The following is a 9,351-nucleotide window of genomic DNA, read 5'->3' as shown; positions in this document are numbered from 1 at the left end:
ACTTTTCTAAATAAGTGAGGGGTGTTCATATTACAATTCCCAAACAAACAGAGTACAGAAACACAAACTTACCTCAAGAGGACAATGATCCATTTTCTCCTTCATTTGCACTTGCTCCGCAGGTCTGCTCCCAACATATAGCTCTGCCATGATCCCAAGAAGTCAGATGAAAGCATCTGTTTGATGAGGCAGCGAGAGTGGCAAAGTGTTGTTTCACTGCAGGCTGGAGTTCCATGTCTGCCACCGACAAGAGTATTAGATAAGGAAAGTAAGCTAATCAGGTTAAATGGGAAAGAACACTATGAATTGAAATCAGCTTTTTCTACTAAAGAACTGTTGGGGTAATCATTGGATAAGAAATATATAGCAACACTTTCTTTTACATTTCTCATTTCTGTTGTGAACCTTAGACATGCATCCCTAGAAGAAGCAATAATGAACCTGCGAAAAGCTAATAATTTGACCAGAAATTGACATGTGCTCTAAGAGGGACTGAAATTGTCAGAGGGTACTCATTTTACTTGAAAACAAACAATTAATAATTTCAAATCCAGAAGCCTCTGTCCTGGAAGGTGGAACATCCCAAAGGTTATGTTAAACTCAATGCTTAAAAGTTAAAATAAGTGTGTGGCCAATTAGCTTGTCTGGTGTTTGGTATGCACCAAACTCACCAACCTATGTGTGGAAATACCCTTGCAGTGAACTCTACCAAGACTTTAATCAGTCAAGTCAAAACATCTCATTATGTATATGGTATTGGTAAAAGGAGGTGTAAAATAACTTACTATCACGTCCCTGGTAATGTACCTGAAGTCCAGTAGCCAACAGAAGGTATATAAGCAGCCGGGTATTCAGGAGCTGAACCAGTAGATGAAGTTCTGGTCAGTATTCAAGCAGGTAGTCAGATGTATGCCAATGTTGGTACACCAGGAGTTAATCACAGGTAAATCAGGTATGCAGGAACAAATAACACTAGCTGAGCAAGCAGAGTACTCAAGGATGGTTTAAATCAGGACATGCCTATTTATAGGCCCAAACAGGAATCAAGATGCAAGATGGAGTCCACTGAGATAACACTGGCCATCTTGGTTAAGGGCAAATCAAGAACAAATAGTGACCTCTTGTGGTTGAAGGTGTGATAGTCAGATACAATTCCTTACAGTATTCTCCCCTTCAACAATGTCCTGTGGATGGTAATTTGCTGGGTTTATCTGGATATCTCTGATGGAATTCACACAGTAATTGAGGGACATGAACATTCTCTTTTGGTTCCCATGAATTGTCTTCTGGGCCGTACTCCTGCCATTTTATCAAATATTGAAGCTTGTTTCGATGAATGCGTGAATCCAGAATTCCCTCTACCAAAAATTCCTCATGTTCATTTACTCGGACAGGATCTGGGGGAGGTAAGGTGCGTCCAGGAAATGGATTTGGCATGACTTGTTTCAACAGGGAGCTGTGAAAAACTGGATGAATCCTCATCAACTCTGGAAGTTCAAGCCTAAAGGAAACTGGATTGACCTGAGCTAAGATCTTAAATGGACCTATGAATTTTGGCCCTAGTTTTGGAGTAGGCCCACTTATTTTTAGATTTCGTATAGACAGCCAGACTTTGTCGCCAATCTTAAAAACTGGTGCAGCTTTACAGTGCCTATCTGCAATTCTCTTATAACTGTCCTGGGAATGATGCAATGTTTCTTTTAACACCTCAAGATTACTTTGTAGAGATTGTAGTCTTTCAGCAACAGCAGGAATAGCGCAATTCTGTGGAAAATTAGGGAGCAGATTTGGGTGATACCCCAGATTGGAAAAAAAAGGACTCTGTTTGGTGGAGGAATGTTGAGAGTTATTATATGAAAATTCTGCCATTGGGAGAACATCAACCCAATCATCTTGCAGATGGCAAATATAACACCTTAAATATTGTTCTAATGTCTGGTTGGTTCGCTCCGTTTGACCATTTAATTGTGGATGGTAGGCTGTTGACAGGTTAATCTTTATATCAAGAGCTGTACAAAATTGCTTCCAAAAACATGAAGTAAATTGAACCCCCCAATCTGAAACCATATCATCAGGTACCCCATTTAGCCAAAACACTTCTTTAATCAATAATGCTGCTGTTTCTTTTGTAGAGGGTAGTCCATGACAGGGCACAAAGTGGGCCATCTTTGTGAGTCAATCCACCACCACTAATATTGTAGGCATACCTTTTGAGGTAGGTAACTCAACAATAAAGTTCAGGGAACTTGACCCCCAAGGACGAGAGGGAATAGGTAATGGTTGTAAGAGTCCAAGTGGAGAAGTATGGGAAACCTTAGATTGGGCACAAATACTGCAAGATAGTACAATTTTTTTAACATCCTCTTTACATTTTGGCCACAAGAAGTAACGAGTTAACAGTTCATGGATTTTTTGCACACTCTTGTGGCCTGCTAGTGTAGAATCATGAACAAATTTCAGTACTTTTAATTGTGCTGATGTTGGTACATACAAGCGATGTTCGTATTTCCATAAGTTGTTCCTGTAGGCTAAATGTACATCTAAAGGAGGACTTAAAAGGATGGGATCTGTCCTGTAGCCTTCTTTGATATCAGATATCAGCTCACCTGTGCCAATAGCTCCTAAAAAGTTTGACTTAGGAAGGATTGTTTCTTCTGATTCCACTTGAGGAGAGTCATAAATATATGCTCTGGATAGAGCATCAGCTTTCCCATTGCCAGATCCTGGTCTGTAAGAAATAACAAAATCAAAATGATTCAGGAATAAGCTTCATCTGGCTTGCCGGGTTGAAAGTCTCTTAGCAGACTGAACAAACTCTAAATTTCGGTGATCTGTAAGTACAATTACTTGGTGTGAGGCTCCCTCTAGCAAATGCCTCCATTCAGTGAATGCAGATACAATTGCCAATAGTTCTTTATTTCCCACATCATAATTTCGTTCAGAGGCAGTCATTTTATGGGAGAAAAAGGCACATGGATCCAATAATTTCTTCTCTCCTACTCTTTGTGACAAAATCGCCCCAACTGCAGTATCTGAAGCATCTGTCTTGAGAATAAAAGGGAGCTCTTGGTTGGGATAAATTAGTATGGGATCTGTTGTAAATATTTTTTGTCTTCAGCAAGGAAAATGCATTTGCAGCTTCGGGAGACCAATAGAAAGATAATCCCTTCTTGGATAAAAGAGTAATTGGTGCACGATCTTGGAAAAATCTTTAATGAAGCGTCTATAGAAGTTGGCAAAACCTATAAACCTTTGAACCTCTTTAATATTTTTTGGAGTTGGCCAATCTACAATAGACTGAATTTTGTCAGAATCCATCTTTAAGCCTTCAATAGAAATGATGTAACCCAAAAACTGAACCTGAGTTTGATGGAATTCACACTTCTCCAGCTTAATGTATAACTGATGCTCATGAAGACGCTCAAGCACAGTTCACACATGTCGGTGATGTTCCTCCTGGGAATTTGAGAAGATTAGTACTGTATGTCATCAAGATATATGACAACGAACTGATCAATTAGATCTCTAAAAACATAATTTGTAAAATGTTGGAATGTTGCAGGGGCATTACACAGCCCAAATGGTATTACCAATTTTTCATAATGTCCATATTTGGTACGAAATACAGTATTCCACTCGTCGCCAGGTCTTATGCGGATTAAGTTATATGCCCCTTATGGATCTAATTTTGGGAAAATTGTAGCTGTTCAAAGCCTCTCCAACAATTCTGAGATCAGGGGGAAAGGATAGCAATTTTTAATTGTAATTTTATTCAGTTTCCTATAATCAATACATGGTCTTAATGAACCATCCTTCCTTTTCACAAAGAAAATAGGTGCTCCTGCTGGTGATGTTGAAGGATGAATAAAACAACCTTTTGTAGTATTTTCATCAAGATATTTTTTAAAGACCTTCATTTCAGGTTCAGCTAAAGGGTAAATGCGTCCAAAAGGTATGGTGGCCCCAGGTAAAAATCCACTGGGCAATCAGAGGGTCTATGAGGTGGTAGTTTATCAGCATTCCTTTTATCACAAGCATCACCAAACTCTTGATATTGTGAAGGTAATTGTTCCAATGCTGGTGGGGAATTCGAACTCTTGTTCTCCTCTATATGAGAGAGTTCAGCTTTAGCCTCAGAGACACCAATCTCCTGAGAGAATGAAACTGTCTTTGCTTCCCAGTTGATGGTTGGATTATTCACAGCTAAACAAGGAATTTTTGAATAATGGGAAATTGAGGAGAGATCAGGAGAAAGGTAATAGTCTCATAGTGACATGATTCAATTGCTAGTTCCAAGGGTTCAGTGTCATGAGTAACTGGACCTGAGTTCAGGGGTGAACCATCTACAGTTTCCATTAAATGGGTGTGTGTCTTTCTAGGAACTTTATTTTGTTCTTCTTAGCAAACATTATATCCATAAAGTTTCCATGTGCACCAGAATCCACCATGGCTGAAGTGGAAATCCAATGAGAGTTGACCTGGAAACGAACTGGAATTATGAAATGAGAATTATGATTTCCTTTATTCTTCTCAATTGTTGCTAAAGAAGACAAACTTGGGATAATAGCATTTAATTAATGAGGAGTATCAGAATTCACAGATTCTTGATCAGAAAGATCAAATCCGCCAAGGTGGCTACTGCTTTATTAGGACTTCTGGGACAATTTGATACATAATGCCCTGGTTTTCCACAATAAAGAAACAAGTTCTCCTGGCGCCATTGCTCTCGTCTTTCATTTAAACTTGGTTTTTGAAGTGTGTCCACTTGCATGGGTTCAATCTCAAATTCGGCATTTGTTTTCACCTCGGCAGTCCCAAAATTTGAAGCAGTAGATTCACGATAGTTTAGATTAGTCCAGGCTGAGGCTCTTCTCTCTTGCCGTCTCTCAGTTAAACGGGTGTCAATATGAATGCAGTGATGTATATAAGGTTCCAGTTCAGTGGGTACATATGCCCAAGCCAATTCATCCTTAATAGTATCAGACAGTCCTTTATGGTAAACAGACAGTTGTGCCTCAGCATTCCGTGTGGTGACCAGAACCAATCACCGAAAATCAGCAGTATATTCTGCAACTGTGCATTTACCCTGACGAAGTTTCAGCAATGCCTTTTCAGCCCTTTCCTTCCGGTTTGGATCATCAAAAGTTAATCTCATGGCTTTGAGAAATTCAACAAAACTCTCTAATATGGGGCTCTTGGTCTCAATGTAGGGTGATGCCCATGTCAGTGCTGCATCTTTAAGCAACAAAAGAATACATCGTACCTTCAGCCTTTCAGTTTTCAAGTGGGAATTATATAAGTCAAAGTGCATCTGACACTGATTAATAAATCCACACAACTTTTGAGGGTCTCCCCCAAACCTGGCTGGTGGGAGAGGTAGTGTAGTGGAAGAGTTTGATACAGCAGCTAATCGATCCTCTGATTCTATTATACGTTTCTCATGTTGGGATATTCACATTCAAAATTCTTGAAAACCATTATCTGCATCCCAGGCTTTTTGTGAAATAGTTTGCATTTCTTGTTTAATCTGTGAATCAAATCCCACAAAACTTTCTTTGAGAAATTTGAATTCTGCCTGGCCCTCAAGTAACATCTTGGCTAAACTTGATACACGCCGCTTAATAGGCACATCTTCGGCGGACTCCATTTTAGGCTTGAGTATCCTGTCATGTCCCTGGTAACGTACCTGAAGTCCAGTAGCCAACAGAAGGTATATAAGCAGCCGGGTAGCAGTAGATGAAGTTCCGGTCAGTATTCAAGCAGGTAGTCAGATGTATGCCAATGTTGGTACACCAGGAGTTAATCACAAGTAAATCAGGTATGCAGGAACAAATAACAGGAGCTGAGCAAGCAGAATACTCAAGCATGGTTTAAATCAGGAAATGCCTATTTATAGGCCCAAACAGGAAACAGGATCCAAGATGGAGTCCACTGAGATAACACTGGCCATCTTAGTTAAGGGAAAAACTAAGGGCAAATCAGGAACAAATAGTGACCTCTTGTGGTCGGAGGTGTGATAGTCAGATACAATTCCTTACACCTACATAAATAAAGAGTTTTCTATATGACATAATTTATTTCTGCAAATTGGCATAGGAATTAGTTTTATATGGGGAACCATACCAAGAGGCAAGACTCTAAAGCCTGGAATAAGGGAAGAAAGGAAGCACTTATCCTTAGAATATTGAGTATGACCCTTAATGATGTCTCTTTCCTTATTTAAACAATTATGGCTTAACAGGTAGTTTGTATTGAGAATTTTGATGCCATAGAGCTGGTGGTCATGATAGCCACTCACCCAGTCTACATGGCAACTGCAATCATACCACTTGACTCAAACACTGTCTGCACACCAGAAGGGCCAACATAAGGTAGCAGCGTGAACAGAAGACATTCATTATGATCTTAAATACTGGACCATATAGCCCAAAAGACTTTCTCCAAGTTCTCAGGAGATAAAACTGACATGACTTCAGTATTGAAAGGGAAACTCCTATAGTTCTTGTCCCTTTTTCTGTGTGTAGTTGAGCCACATACATAGAAAAGCAAGAAATATGTCCAGTCGCAGTAGGCTCTTGCTGCCACATAGTTGTCCACATAGATGTCAGTAAGAGGAGGGCAACAAATTGTATGTAGTCTTCTTAGAAATCTCTAGCATTTGGATGTAACACCACTCCACCCTCACAGTATTCCACAACTATCTCTCAGCTATTTTATAATGTGATACTTCCTATGTTAAGAGCCAGAGGTCTCATGGGTACAAAAAGACTTCCCAACCCTCACAGAGAGCAGCAGAACAAATCAGGACAGGTGCCATATAGTAATCATGTCCCACTTATTGATTAACGGGTTGCTATAAGTCTCACCATGCATTGATAACACCAGGACCACTGTATTTCACAAATTATGCACATGAATATTTTTTACTCTACAGTCTTGAAATCACAACAAGCCAGTAAATACTGTATAAAATAAATGCAACTTTTTCCTATATATTCAGGGCCCATGGTTTAGGGACAATCTGAGTGATAATGTTTTTAGGTCATTTTTCCTTTTTACTTTCTAGCTATTTTCGTATATGTCACCCATTCAATTTGCTGTCTTTTTTGTGAACACGTTTGTGGCCAGTCAAACTACGATTGTCAGTCCAATTTAGATCTTGTTATACGTTTCTGCAAATACACATAACTTCAGCATATCTATTTAGGTGAAAAATGCTTTCATAGGGGAAAAAAAAGCACTTTTCAGTCTGATCGTCAAGTAAAATAGCTTTGATGCCTTTAGATAATCTTGTGCAGAAATAATCTATCAGTGTAACCTTTTCCTTTGTCATAAATGTCACAGATAATGGCTGAAAGTGATATGTGTTCTTTTGCCCAAGCTGTGAATGGGAACTCCAGGGGGTGGCATTATAGTCAACAACAAGTATGTGCAGTATTATTTGTGACATCCAGTTACAAAATTCTCACAACAAATATGACAACAATATCTCGACACTTACAGTATGCCACAAAGAGGCATATTCTTTATAGGTAAACAAATAAAACCTTTTAGAGGTTCTGATTGGTTGATTCTCTTTCCTTATTTTGTTATAAATGGAAAATTGTATTTACAGATAAAGAAGTAAAAACAGAACATGACTAAAAGAGTTTAACAAAACAATGAATAGACATACTTGTATAATAAGACACACCAAACCAATTATCTTTGTAGTTTAAGTTTTTAATGCAAGGTCCCAGTGTGAATGGGGGGTTTCATTGGTAATCATAACCATTGCCATACTGATAGGGACATCATGATAACAGTATTAGTAGTATTTGTAGTCTGAGTTAATTTAACAGAACCAAAAGTTTGCAAGGAAAGTGTGTATGGTTTTACCCCAAACTACGGTTGAAGAAAACTAATAGAAAACAATCTTGCTTGTCAGATTTTACATGAATAAAGGAATTAGCCCTGTAGCCAAAAAACATGTGTTGCATGTCAAAAATATTCCAGCAAGTTTTAAAGGAGTTGTAGGGTGTTTGAGAAATCCTACTGGTAATACAGGAAACTCTCAGTGAAAACCATTAAGGGGCATATTTATTGTGCCCCACATTTTACACCCGAAAACTATAATTTCTTTTTGCTGTAAATCATATTTAGAATAAATGATTGATTGGAGAAATGTATCAATATATTAAAAATTACCTGCAGGGACACAGGCTTCAATAGGAGCCTATCCACGCAAAGACAAAATAGTAAAGTGGAAGCTTACCAGAGGCAAACGCAGAATTTTTAGAGGGGGGTTCCGTACATGTGTATATGTATATATGTGTCCTCTTGCACCTTTGCCATTTGCCCTGCAAACATGTGACGCATTGCGCCATGTGATTAGCCACGGCCACGTGCACCACAGTACGCCATGCCACGCGTTGTCTTCTTACCATGCAATTCTATGGAGTCATGGGTGCGACTTGCGCCATTTGCCACACTAGTGTCAAAGATGCAAGAGGACATATCTGTATATACAGGTAGGTCTATAAATATTGGGACATTGACAGAATTTTCATATTTTGGCCTCTATTCACCACCACAATGGCTTTGAAATGAAACAAACAAGATGTGCTTTAACGGCAGACTTTCAGATTTAATTTGAGGGTAATTACATCCAAATCAGGTGAACGGTGTAGGAATTACAACGGTTTCTATATGTGCCTGGACATTGATTCTTCAAACAATTCTTTAGTACCTGTCCAGATGATGAACAGGTCATCTATGTAGCGAGTAAAAAAGTGAATTTTGTTTGAAGTAGTGGAATCATCAAAAAAGAATTTCTTTTCCATCTGGAACATAAATACATTTGCGAAGGACGGGGCCACACAGGACCCCATCGCACAGCCTAGTAATTGTAAGTAAAATTTACTGTCGAACAGGAAATAATTTATTTTTAGAGTCAGTTCCAGCAATTCCATAAATAGTTCAATGTCCGGACCTTTATACTCACTATTTGAAGATAAAAATCTCCGCATGGCATTCAATCCAGCATCGTGAGGAATATTGGTGTATAAGCTGGACACGTCCAGAGTGCAAAGGAAACTGTTGTTGGGTATTGGAACAATGGCTGTTAATTTATTAAGGAATGCTGTGGTATCCTGTAAATATGTAGGTTGGTGCTGAATCAAAGGCTGTAGAAAAAAGTCAAGGTATTGGGCCACTTTGTAGAATAAAGAACCTCTGGTCAAAATAATGGGCCGTCCTGGTGGTTTAGTAAGATGTTTATGAATTTTAGGGATGGTGTAAAGTATTGGGACACGGGGCCAATCCTCCTTAAGTGTCAAAGCAATATTGTTACTCAGGATGCCATTGTCAACT

At 38.9% G+C, this 9,351-nt stretch overlaps 1 pseudogene; it reads right to left on the bottom strand.

Annotated features, from left to right (window-relative positions):
- Positions 1 to 1,173: 1,173 nt before the first annotated feature.
- LOC148539232 (uncharacterized) lies at positions 1,174 to 2,714 on the bottom strand (annotated as a pseudogene).
- Positions 2,715 to 9,351: the final 6,637 nt, after the last annotated feature.

This window comes from Taudactylus pleione, unplaced genomic scaffold (assembly GCF_031769625.1).
Source record: "Taudactylus pleione unplaced genomic scaffold, aTauple2 ptg000026l, whole genome shotgun sequence".
NCBI classification, from domain to species: Eukaryota; Metazoa; Chordata; class Amphibia; order Anura; family Myobatrachidae; genus Taudactylus; species Taudactylus pleione.
The sequence above is the reverse complement of the archived record's forward strand: the minus strand, read 5'-3'. Positions and strand labels throughout refer to the sequence as shown.